The following is a 12,824-nucleotide window of genomic DNA, read 5'->3' as shown; positions in this document are numbered from 1 at the left end:
TATTCAAGATCATGAGAATTGTTCTTGCTTTATGATTTATTCTTTCGCTACCAAAAACCAAGGGTAAAGAAACTCACATCAGCAAATTCTAAGGTAATGACTACCCAGTTAACAGTAAAACCACGTGGAGCTGGTCACCCTTTTTCTTCCTGTAATAACTTTAGGATCCAATGTCTATGTTCACACACACACACACACACTCACACACACACACATTTTAAGGAAAAGCTACTAATATGAATCAGCATGAAAGAAATAGTCTAATTTCATATTGAAGAAAATTTTTCTTTTGTTAAACATTACATCAAATTTCCAGACTTCTGGGACAACTTGGTAGCTCGGTGGTTGGGGGTCTGACTCCAGCTCAGGGCATGATCCGGGGTCCTGAGATCTAGTCCTGCACTGGCCCCCCACAAGGAGCCTGCTTCTCCCTCTACATATGTCTCTGGTCTCTCTGTGTCTCTCATGAATAAATAAATAAAATCTTTTAAAATTTTTCCAGATTTCCTTAGCCTTAAGATAATGTTATTTTTATCTTTTTTCTCCCGTTTCCCAACAATATGAAAAGTCACTCATGTGTTAGAAATGCAGCCCAATTAGAATGTCTCATCAGAACATAAAATTTCTGAAGGGACAATACTTCGTTTTGCAAAGATTTATAGAAGCTTTGAAATTAATGTATGCTTTTCTACTGTTGGATGGGTCAAATTCTTGGAAAAATCAGCTTTCTCACTGATCTCTAGAAGTGAAAAAGCAGTATGATATTGATTTATTAAACTTCTCTTTTTTCCAGAGAAAATTCTCTGGATGGCGAAGTTAATACTTCAGGTACAAAAAGATTTATAGTAATACTTCCCACATAACCATATTTCAGTGAAAAAGGAATCAAAATTAGACCTACACACTGTATGTCCTGTTGAGTTGATGGGATACATCAAGAAGTAATGTGTTATGTAATCATAATCCTCATCTCCTTGTCTGACAAGTTGACCACATTGGTAGACAGGCTACTAGGTAGTTCCAGTGATTAGAACAAGTTCATGGTAAGATCTTGGATTTAGTACTCTCTAAACCACACTTCTTTCAAATATATATTACTAGTGCAGGGGGTGGGGGGTGGGGGACTTGGTTTAGAATTGATAAAATCTCTCGTTGCATCAGCAAAAACTAATTAGATTTTGAGTGCAAGTGTTAGTGTCAGAGAGGAACTATTCATTCAAAAAGTTTACAACTACTAATGCCCAACTGGAAAGAAAATATTTTTGTCTTATGCTGTATAATATTTCCTTTCCCTAGGAGATACTTATGTGAGTTATCCAAAGTTGAACTTTATATTTGAGTGGTTTGCTTATGTAAAACTGGAGCATATCTTTTCAAATAAAGAGCATATCTTTTCACATACTTTTAAAATAATATTTGGGGCATTGGTGTAGCTGTGATCATGGTTACTTAGTTAAATTTCTTCCTAGCAATCAAAAATTCTGTCATGATCAATGTAAGATAAAGTACAGTGGAAGAGTGGAAATTACTAAATCAGCTAGGGTGGTTTACTAACCTAAGTAAACTTAACAATTCATTTGAAAAAACAGTCTTTATAATTAAATATTAACTGATGATTTTGACAATATGTAAGGAATAGTTGCTTATCTAGTCTTATACAGTTAATTAGTCTAATAAACAATAAGGATTTTGCATGCCTGGAGAGCTTCCTTTTGTGATCCACCCTGGTCAAGTTTACATGGTAAATGTCATTCTCCTTAGAATTATTCCTGCTAGTGGACAACTCCAGAAGAAGCCAGTGAAGAATGCTTGATTAGAGATTAGAAAATGTCATTTTTCAAAATCTCTCTGCAAACTGCTGTGTTTATCTTTCCCCTGAAAAAAAGTTGACACCAAGAACACTTTGCAAAAACCCTGAATTTGAAATATTTCTTAGCTGCATGTTTGTTTTAGTACATCTGTTATATTATTATTAAAGAAGTTCAAATTTATTGAAATTGCTATACTATTTTCAAAAATATATGTAACTTAAGTTATACACATATTCTCCATTTGTCAACAAAGCTTAACTTAGAAAAAAATTCATGGTCCATTATAGTTTATAACTTCTGTATGTTGTTTGACAAAACAATACAACAGTGCTTCATATAATCAAAAAATAACAAGCATTTACATGGTTGGACAAACTAGGTGATAGTTGACTATAAATAACTGAAAAATTATAAAAGATTGGTGAAATGAACTTCCTATAATGGCTGTCCATGTAATGAAATTTACCAGTGTATGTGGCATTCCTTTCAAAATCAGAAATGATCACATGGGTTGGAGATAAAACATAGGATCTAAGTAAATAACCGTGGAAAATAAGATTTAAGTGTAAAATGAAAAAAAGTTTATGCATAAACCATGAACTTTGGATTTAATATTGTTTAATGTAGTTTCAGGATGACTATCACATCCAGCAAAATGTATTTGGAATTTGGTATAAGACACGCAAAATAAATCTAGTAAGTTTATTTTTCCAAGTTTAAATTCTCATCGTGTAACAAAATTGGGAAAATCTTTATGAAATAACATTCTCAGTCCCATGATAAATAAGGACACAGCCCAAATATTAAAAACTTTATAAAACTATAAAAACATCATAGAATTTTATAAATACATAACTAAGAATGATGAATTCTGAATAATATTTTTTTCTCAGCTTTGCTTTTTATTAACTTATCAATATATCCTGGAGGTCACCCTTAAGTATTATAGGAGAGACATCCTTACTCCACTTTTTACTTATCCAGCACTCCATTATGTGTATCTGCCACAATTTAACCACCAGTTTCATATTTATCAACATTTGGGTGATGGTCTGTCTTTTGCTATGACAATCAGCGTGTCAGTGTGAATAGCCTTGCATTTGTCCTTTTGCATTTTGATGGCAGTTTCCTAGAAGTGGGATGCTGGATCAAAGTGGAAAAGTATATGTAATTTTGCTAGATATTACCAAACTCCTACACAGAGATTGAACCATTTTGCATTTTCTCCAGGGAGTCTTTTCCTTACAGTCTCACCAGCAACCAGTATGGAAAACTTTTGTAGTGTGCCAATGCAATAGGTGATAACTAAAAGTGTTTCTCAACTTTTTTGAGAAACACAATTTACTCTATATACTTCTTCTGAAATCAATTTATTTTTCTAAAAGTAACACCTCTATAACTTAGTGTATTCTTTTCTTGCCCTGCATCGTCTTTCTTTAAAAAAAAAAAAAAAAAAAAAACCAAAACAGAATAAAAAAAAATAAAATGTATACTATTTAAAAAAAAAAATCAGAGTCTGGGGAAATTAATTCAGAAAGACATGGATAATTAACATAAGCACAGACCATCTCTGCTTATTTTAAATTAAAAAGGAGTTGCAAATGCAAATGGCGGTCTTCAAGGACCAGTATTTTGATATAAAGGCCATATGGCTGTTTCTTTTCTACAACAAATATGGCAGATTTAAATGCAAGCAGCGCTCCACATTGCTCTTCTATATCCCAACTCAAATACTTCTGAGGATATATATGCAACTTTTGGGTGTGATCAGCACTTTGAAAATATTTTGTTATCCTCTAAGTCTATACAAGCCATAGATGATTTAAGTAAATTTAAAACTTTCATTCTGAATGATGACTTAGAAGTTTCTTGGAACCACTTTTTTACTCCTGTTACATAATTTAGAACAGTAGTTTTCTCCCTAATGTGTGATCGGTTCATAGATAAATTGCTCTTTTATTTTGAGTTGATAATACAGATTCTTACTACCAAAAACCCATTTCTCTTAGAGCCAGAGATCCTGACTGTGTTTTAGCAACTAAAATATATGGAATAAATAGTGGGATTATATTTACATTGTATACAGGGCAAATAGAACTTTACCCAGAGTGGTCATAAAGCCTTAACTTAGTGCTTTCAATAGATTCGTGCTGTTTTCCTTGGGGTCTACTATAACTCAAAATGCACTGAGAACATGAAGGTATATTTTGTATTTGGGACTCTTTGAGGCTTTTTGTTCCCTTTCTCCATTATAAGAGAGCCTATAACTTTCCCAGTATTTTATAGGCTCTCCTTGGGGAAAAGTCCACAGCAGATAGTCTACTCTTGCTAAAAAGGTAATGCTGGAAACTAAAATCCCCATTTCCAATGTGGCAGTATTTACATTTTCAAAGGAAACAAAAATAAATTCTGCTGGTTACTTCTCATTGATGCATGTATTCATCATTGTTTGTCATACATTGTTTTGTCTAAAAAATGGCAACTTTTTTACATGTATTATTTCTCTTTCACAAAATATCGTAAGATGGATATTATTTCACATTTTACAGCTAAAAAATTAGAACCTGAAAAGTAAAATAACTTACTCATCATCACACTGCTATTTGATCTGTGAATCTCAAACACAGTTCCCAAAACTTTTTTATTACACTGAGCCACTTCCCAGTGAAGTTCTAATGTGATTCTTGAACATTTTTATAGTTGTTTCCCTGGAAGATGGAAAGAGAAGTTTTTTTTTTTTTTTTTTTTTCTTTTTGCATGTGTACACATGTGATTTTTATCGTGGCCATGGTATTGATCCACTGCACTCTAAGATTGCATGTACATAAAAGTAAGCAATTTTGTTAACAGGAAATGACAAACTTCTCTACTTTCAGACAACAAAATATTAAGACATCCTGCAAAGTGTTAAAAATCATAGATTTTGGAGTGAGATTGCTTACTTAGGTACTTATGCTCCTATATCACATATTAGGTGTGTAGTCTTGGATAAGGCATTTAATCTTTCCATGCTTTGATTTCTATATCTATTAAATTTGCATAGTAACAAATAACTCATTGAATTGTGAATAAGACTAATTAAAAAATCTCTGTATATGTTCATTTACAGATGCATACATGTACTTATATATGTATATCTTAGGACAGCCACAACACATAATAACTGATCTGCTTAATAAATGTTAGGTATTATTGTAAGGATTCCTAAAAACAAACAAGAATTTGTCGTATTTTCTACTACAGAATATTTTTTTCAATTTGCTGACAGTCGTTTCTGCTCATAGTTATAGTAAATACTTGTCTTATTAATGACTGGTTCAAGATTTTATTCCACCTCGGGCAGTCCTTACTTAATAAGCAATAATAAATAGTGATATTGTTGAAATGAGCAGTATTAATGTCTCAGACACATTAAGGACCAAATGCATCATACAATAGACTAGAATGCAAGATACATTCTGGACTCAAACAGATTCGGTTTAAAAATTTTGGTTAAATAGGGCAGCCCTGGTGGCGCAGCGTTTTAGTGCTGCCTGCAGCCCGGGGTGTGATCCTGGGGACCCTGGATCAAGTCCCACGTCAGGCTCCCTATATGGAGCCTCCTTCTCCCTCTGCCTGTGCCTCTGCCCCGCCCCCCTCTCTCTCGTCTCTATGAATAAATAAATAAAATCTTTAAAATTTTTTTGGTTAAATAATTTATCCTTAATTTTCCATACATAACAATGAATAGAAAATTCTACTTTAGGGATGCCTGAGTGGCTGGCTAGCAGTAGAGTGTTTGCCTGAAGCTCAGGGTGTGATCTTGGGGTCAGGGATCAAGTCCCACATCATGCTCCTTGAGAGGAACCTGCTTCTCCTTCTGCCTATGTCTCTGCCTCTCTCTGTCTCTGTGTCTCTCATGAGTAAATAAATAAATAATTTAAAAAAAAAGAAAATTCTACTCTACAGTAATTGTGAGACAAGATGGGATCCATTATGACGAATGGCTGGTATATCATTGGCTGGTATATCAGAGAAGAGGAGCTCTCTTCTCTGAGCAGAGTAGCTCAGGGAGCCTGAAGAGTTTCCTACCTGAAACAGATAATCCATCTAGGGAAACACTGTCAATGGGCACTGATAATTTGTAATTGGAAATTTAGGAACAAAACTGAGCACATATTATAACTTATTTTTTAATATTATAAAATTCACACATTTATTTTTAAAATGAATCCTGATATACCACATACAATTTCTTAAAAAGAGTTTCTATATTGTTGTTGTGCAAATAAAGTAAGCAACCTACTATTTCACATATGTGATATCCAGAATGTAAACCCAATAAAATGATTTTTGAAGTCTTGACAAAATAAAACCATAGTAAATCACCGTACCTATACAATACTGTTTAAAAAAATCATTCTGGAAGTCTGTCTTTCTTATTGTTGGTTCTTTCCTAAAGGACTAGACCCTTTTAGATGTTAATTTTTCTTAACTAACTTGACAATATGGTACTAAACATTTGTATTCCCGAGGACTGTTATTTTTTTAATAAGCCTTTTTTTTTTACTTTGCATTTTTTTCCTCTAGGAAGACACATTTTATTTTTTCTAGTACATATAATGAAATAGGCAGTAGTGGAAATAGTCTGACTCCAGTGATAGTGAAATGAAAATTGCATCTAGCTCATGTCATGATTGCAGTCCAAGATGACAGAGTGTTTGCACACCCTATAAATTATCTTTCCCTCAACCAAATGTGTGTCTTAATTCTGAATATAGACCTTAGGCAATTATTAATCTTCAGTGGTAGAAAAACCCAAGCCCAATCTTTTTTATGTTACTTCATTATTCCTGTTCATTAATGAAATTTTAATTTGTTTCAGCATTTCATAATTATTAATTATAAATTATTTCTAATTCCTAGGAATAATATTTTAATAGTGTTTAATCTCTTTCCCACATTCTAGTATCTTTTATAATCATGTCTCTGCTTTTTACTTGGTTTTATTTTATTTGCAAACAAACCCAGCGGTGCAAGTTGTAATTCCAAGTTGGCTGATGTTTCTGAATCAGACACATTGCTCATAATCAACATTGTAAATTTTAAGAAAAAAGAACCAGAGATAGAAATTTCGTTCCAAATGACTGTTGCAATCTTGAGCCTACCGTCTTAAACCTTATTTGATGTTTAATGCTTTCACAAGTATCGAGTGGTCATTTAAGCTTTTGGCAATTGATTTTGAAGATTTTTTAGGTGGAAATTGTTTTTGAATATCACAAGGTACATGATTTCTGTGATAGAATTATGCTTTGAGAGACTTTACAACAAGGGCTTATAGCTCTTGTATATGGCAACAAATTTAGGCATCTCACTCCCAAGCATTTGATAACTTACTTTTGTTAAGGGGGTATATGTCAGGAATATTAGAACTGTGTCATTATATTATTTTTCTCCTGTATATTGGTGGGACTTGGGCTTAAATTTGCCTTGGCTTGGCTAGAATTTCCCATTATTCTCTTTTGTGTTATATTTCCTATGTAATAAAGCAGAGCTAAACAGAAATAGCTTCTTTTACCTTTTTCTTTCTCTTTAAGTGAGAATATTTTGACTTTTCCTTATTTGATTTACTATGGACATAAATAGGCTGATTTATTTAGTTGAGGGAAGACATGGGAGAGAACCCAATTAATAGTCTTGGTAACAATGTGTTGTATAAGGTTCTTTAGGACTTTCAAATAGCTGTTGTGGGGATCCCTGGGTGGCGCAGCGGTTTGGCACCTGCCTTTGGCCCAGGGCGTGATCCTGGAGACCCGGGATCGAATCCCACGTCGGGCTCCCGGTGCATGGAGCCTGCTTCTCCCTCTGCCTATGTCTCTGCCCCTCTCTCTCTCTCTGTGACTATCATAAATTAAAAAAAATAAAAAATAAATTAAAAAAAAAGTACAAATAGCTGTTGTGCTGCATCACACCCCAGCCTCATGATAGGAATGAATGGATCTTACTAGCCATGGTCTAAGGAGACCTAGATTTCAAGACAGAAGAGAAGGAATAAAATCAAGATTGATTTACTTGTTCAAAAATATTTGCTGATTAGACTCCGGCTAAATTGTCAAACAAACAAACAAAAAAAAAACGTTTGATGCCCTCAAGAAGTTACCAGTCATATTAGTAAGAAAGACAATAAATCATTTATTACAAAGCATTATGATAAGAACTATGAGTAAATAGAGGATGGAGGGAAGAAAGGATCTGGAACATGTCATCTTAAGCTAAGGGATCCATACACAGAAATTATGGGGCTATGAACTTAGAAAAAAATTCATCATTATTTTCACTAACCTCTTAAAAACTCAATTTCCTTTAATTTATTAATATAGGCAATAGATCACAGTAATATTAACGGTGTCTGCTTTTTCACCAACATAAATCACAGACACTTTTGTATCACATTATAGTTACTGCATTATTCTGTATTATTAATGATTATCCCTATTTTAAAATTATGGTAATTATTAGACTTGTCTCTGAATTTTTAAATTTCTCTTAATAAAGTATTTTAAAATGTTTTTGGAATTTTATTTATTACTTTTGTATTTTATTTCATGAATCACCTTTATTATCTTTGTATTTTACTTCATGAATCAAAAAGTCATTCTCAGAAAGGGTTCGTAGGCTTCACTAGACTGCCAAACAGGTACATGACATAAGAAGTAATCATGAATTTCTGGTCTAGAGATAGCTTTTAGATGAAAAAGAGAAGAAAACTAAACAAGAAACTTCCAGGAACAACGAAATTGAAGGAAAGGGGGAAAAACTATAGAAATTGAAGAAGAAAAGGGAAAGAGAAGAGATAGCAAACAAGAGAGAAGAAAAATATGGTTTCAACAAAGTGTGTGAGAAGGCAAGTTGTGTGAGAAAAGAGGAATCGTTTTTAGATTTGGAAATTTGCAAAAAAGTGAGGAAACTAAATCTCAGAGACTCTGTTGTTCTGAGTTAAATGGCATTAGGTGACAGACCTCAAATCCCTATTTAGCATTTAAGGATCTCACTTTATTTCCTAGTCTACACTACATCCAAGGGAATAACACTGAAAATTTTGCTGGAGCTGAATTGACATAAGTGGTTACATACCTAAGAGGATTCTCTTTTTTTATCAAGACTTAATTGCCTGCACACATGAAATTATTTCCTTCTGGAATCGTTTGCTTTTGTGCAAACAAAGCTCCAACTTATAAGACAAACATTGACTTTGATAATAGCAGTGTCTTATTACAAATGAAGGTCAGCCCATCCCCTAAAATACTTCCAGTGAAAAGATGACACAGGTTCTGGCCTACTTCCATTAAGGGCTTTTTTGGGGGTTAAAACTTCCATAAGGTACCTCTTTTTAAAAGACAAATTCCTCTACACGTCAAATTCATAATTGGAAAGATTTCACTGGATATTTTTTTCATTCATAGGATTGAGTATACCATATAAATGCTACTGAGTAGTTTGGATACAAAGGGAATCTGAAAGCAGAGGATCATAAGGCAAGAAGTAGAAACAAATTTCTGCATCCTTACTGCACACCTGATAAATGCATTTAAAACTGAGAGCAGTAAGTTCAGCATCATCAAGGATATATACATAGATAAAACATATATAATTTTATACTTTTGTGTTTAATTTTGTGAACATCTACTGTCAAGTAACAGACTCACATACTTTCTAATGATTGTTTTACACAAAAATTAAAAATTGAAAATATGATTTGTTGAGTTTATGATGAATTTTATTGGAGTCTTTGAATAATTTACACTAATTATATTAGCTCAAGTCACTTATCAATGAGTAATAAAAGTGGCCAGCCTGCTCAAATATCAAAGAAGTCCACTGTCTCCATGGTAACATCTGCCTTAGCAGAGAGAGCTACATAGGTTGACTATAAATACACAGGTACCTATGTGTGCATCCACAACTGATGAAAGTAAGAATTGTGATGGATTTTTCTTAAAACTGATATTCAGAAGTCTTCTGATTTTCCATTTTATGAAAATCTCAAGCGTAAAAAATATATATTGTTTCCACCATGGGAAAAGAAATAGATATAACTACTTAGAAGTGACACTTTGCAAGGCTGATGGAACATTTGGGATCAGCAGAGCCCCCCAGGAGGGTTTCACCTCAAAGAACCTTCTGGACTAAAAGCATCAAGGCCATCCTATTCTTCAACATTTTCCAAATTATCTCTCTTCTTGAGAAGAATAACTATTAACCGTGAAGGAAATTGCATTCACAGAGTTTTTTAAAGGGGAAGCTGTAGTGATACTAAACTGTATGGAAACAGAGAAATCAAATTAAAAATAATAAAAACTCGCATTTAGAATTTAATGAATATATGTACCATTATTTAAAAAAAACTTTCAATTAACTTTGTGTTATAATCTTTGTTATAAATAATATATTTTTCTGGAGTGGGAAAAGAACACAGCCCTTAAGGTTTTGAACAAATCGTTATTTCACACTTGCCCCTGAATTGTTCTCTTTGGAGCTCAAAGCTATTGCTTGAGATACAAATATTTCTTTTGAACGTATACGATTTGCTGATGTGCTCTCTTTTCTTCCTTCTATTGTCCCCTGACTGCAAAATGAACAGTGCTGAAAAATATCAATATTTGAATTAGCCTAAGGAATTAACAAAATCTCAACTGCTGGAAGCAAGAGATGAGAGAGTTCTTGCTGTGTAAGCAAACCTGCTCCATGTGGTTCAGAACACATCTCTGCATCCTTAGCTTGCTTTGAATGTGTATTACTTTGTAAATATCAGGAATGAATAAAATCCACAGAAGCAAAAGACAGCTGATTTTTCAACTCTTTTTTCTAAAGTCATTGATGACTACAGTATTTCTATTTTCAGAGTCAGCCCCCAAATCACACTGACATAAGCGTTAATAGAAAAACAAATGTTGGAACTGAAAGAAAAAATATGGTTCTCCTTAACTTTAAATGGATTATTCAGTTGTATTGTACAACTGACCCAGACATCCTTAGAGTGAAACTTGATCAAATATAAAAATACATGCCAGATTAGTAATTTCTGATCCACTGACCTCAAATAAAAGAACAGACAAGGGCCAAAATGGTTCAAATTTTCTCAAATCTGATTCACTGCCAGATACCTATTTTAATAAATTCAAACATGTGGAGGACTTAAAACATTCTCTCCTCCATAGCAAGAACCTAATAAATGCAAATCACCTTTATTATTATTTTTGTTATAATTACCATTAGGTAACTATTTTTTCTTATCCATGTATGCAAATGATTATTAATGTCAAGGGACTTAACAAACCATAGAATATTTGTATTGGCATACCTCATTTATGGCTGACCACATTCTCCCTGAACTAGTAATTTTCATGAAATTAAACAGTACTACTCTAGATTTTGTCCAGATAAAATAAAAGTAAAAAGAGAAGCAAATGAAAAACAATATGGAGAAATGACTGAAGAGAAATAGTTTCAGGAATACAAACTTTATAAGGAAGTTCTTTTTAAGATAATTAGAAACTTAAAGGTCCTGTCAAAATGTACTTTGTATTATTTAAGATAAAACTCTTTAAAAAGGGGTATAATATCCAATACATTATCCTATCAACTGCTGTATCTAATTCCTGTTATTTCAGGCAAGATAATTGCCTGGTAAACAGCATTAGCTATTCATTAGCTGTAGCTGTTCTTGCTGATTCTTTCTCAGGTGGGAAGATTTAATTTTGTGACAAGAAAAGTACTGCAAATCAACTCTGTCATATGAACTAAGTAAATAAAAAGAGAAGTACAAAAATTCATACACTCATGAAATGGCCTGCGTTAGAAAATGCGATCTCTTAAATTTAGTTGTCACTAATACTGTACACCAGTTAGATTGAAAGATGAGTAAGTAATGTTATTAATACTCAATGCAGTATTTTCGTAAGAACAATCAGTGGATATGTCAGGGTCTGTAGGGGATCACCAACACGATAATTAAATAGCGTCACACTTTCTTATCCATTGTCAATAGTATTAACATGTTTAATTCAACCGAAGTCCTCTTACTTCATTACTGCCATAGGATGCTCATTAATAGTGAAATCACGATTGAGTTTCTCATGGATATGTGAAGCTTATCATTTTCGTTCTTAGGCATAACAAAGGTTAACTCAAACTTTTCACATAACTTCTTTAAGTAAGTGCATAAATGTTCTTTTTTTTTTTTTAAGTAGGCTCCATGCCCAGTGTAGAGCCCAACATGGGACCTGAATTTATAACTCTAAGATAAACACCCTGAGATGTGATCAAGAGTCAGAAACAACCAATTGAGTCACCCAGGCACCCCTAAATGCATACTTCTTTAAAATTTAGCTAATAAAACCTTTGTTTTCCCTTTGTGGAATTCAGCAAACAGGGACTCTCAAGTGATTTTTCTCATTATTCTTTTATATGTTTTGCCTTCCATATACAACATATAAAAATGCATATTATATAAATAATTATCTCTATCACTTGCCTTTTCCTAAAATACTCCACTGAAAACAATTATTAATAAAATTAAATGTCATAGGAAGAGTAGGTTTACATTTAAATCAATTTCTAATTTCTACAAAATTTAGAATTTTATTTTGATTCTTATAAATTAACCTACAGATTTCTTAAAAATATATTTGAGTTTATTTTCTTTATTGAATATTAACACAGCAGAAAGATAGCTGATTTGATGAACCTGGACATTTATCTATCACTTCAGGTAACATTTTTTTAAATAAATGCATGGATAGATAGGAAAGGAAAAGATCATTATTAACTTGGAAAAAAAGAAATCTAAGGAGAGCATAGTGACTTTCATAGTAGGTAGTTGTAAATTCATTATATTCATTACAGACTTAACTTTTCTGTGTTGTTCTAAAGGACTGGTGAACATAAATTTAAAAGGGAGTTTCTCAATTCAGTACAGGAAGAGTCTTTCTTTCTTTCCTTCTTTTCTCTCATTCCATTTTTCTTTCCCTTTGT

The sequence above is a fragment of the Canis aureus genome, chromosome 30, assembly GCF_053574225.1.
Source record: "Canis aureus isolate CA01 chromosome 30, VMU_Caureus_v.1.0, whole genome shotgun sequence".
Lineage (NCBI taxonomy): Eukaryota > Metazoa > Chordata > Mammalia > Carnivora > Canidae > Canis > Canis aureus.
This window is presented reverse-complemented; position numbering follows the sequence as displayed.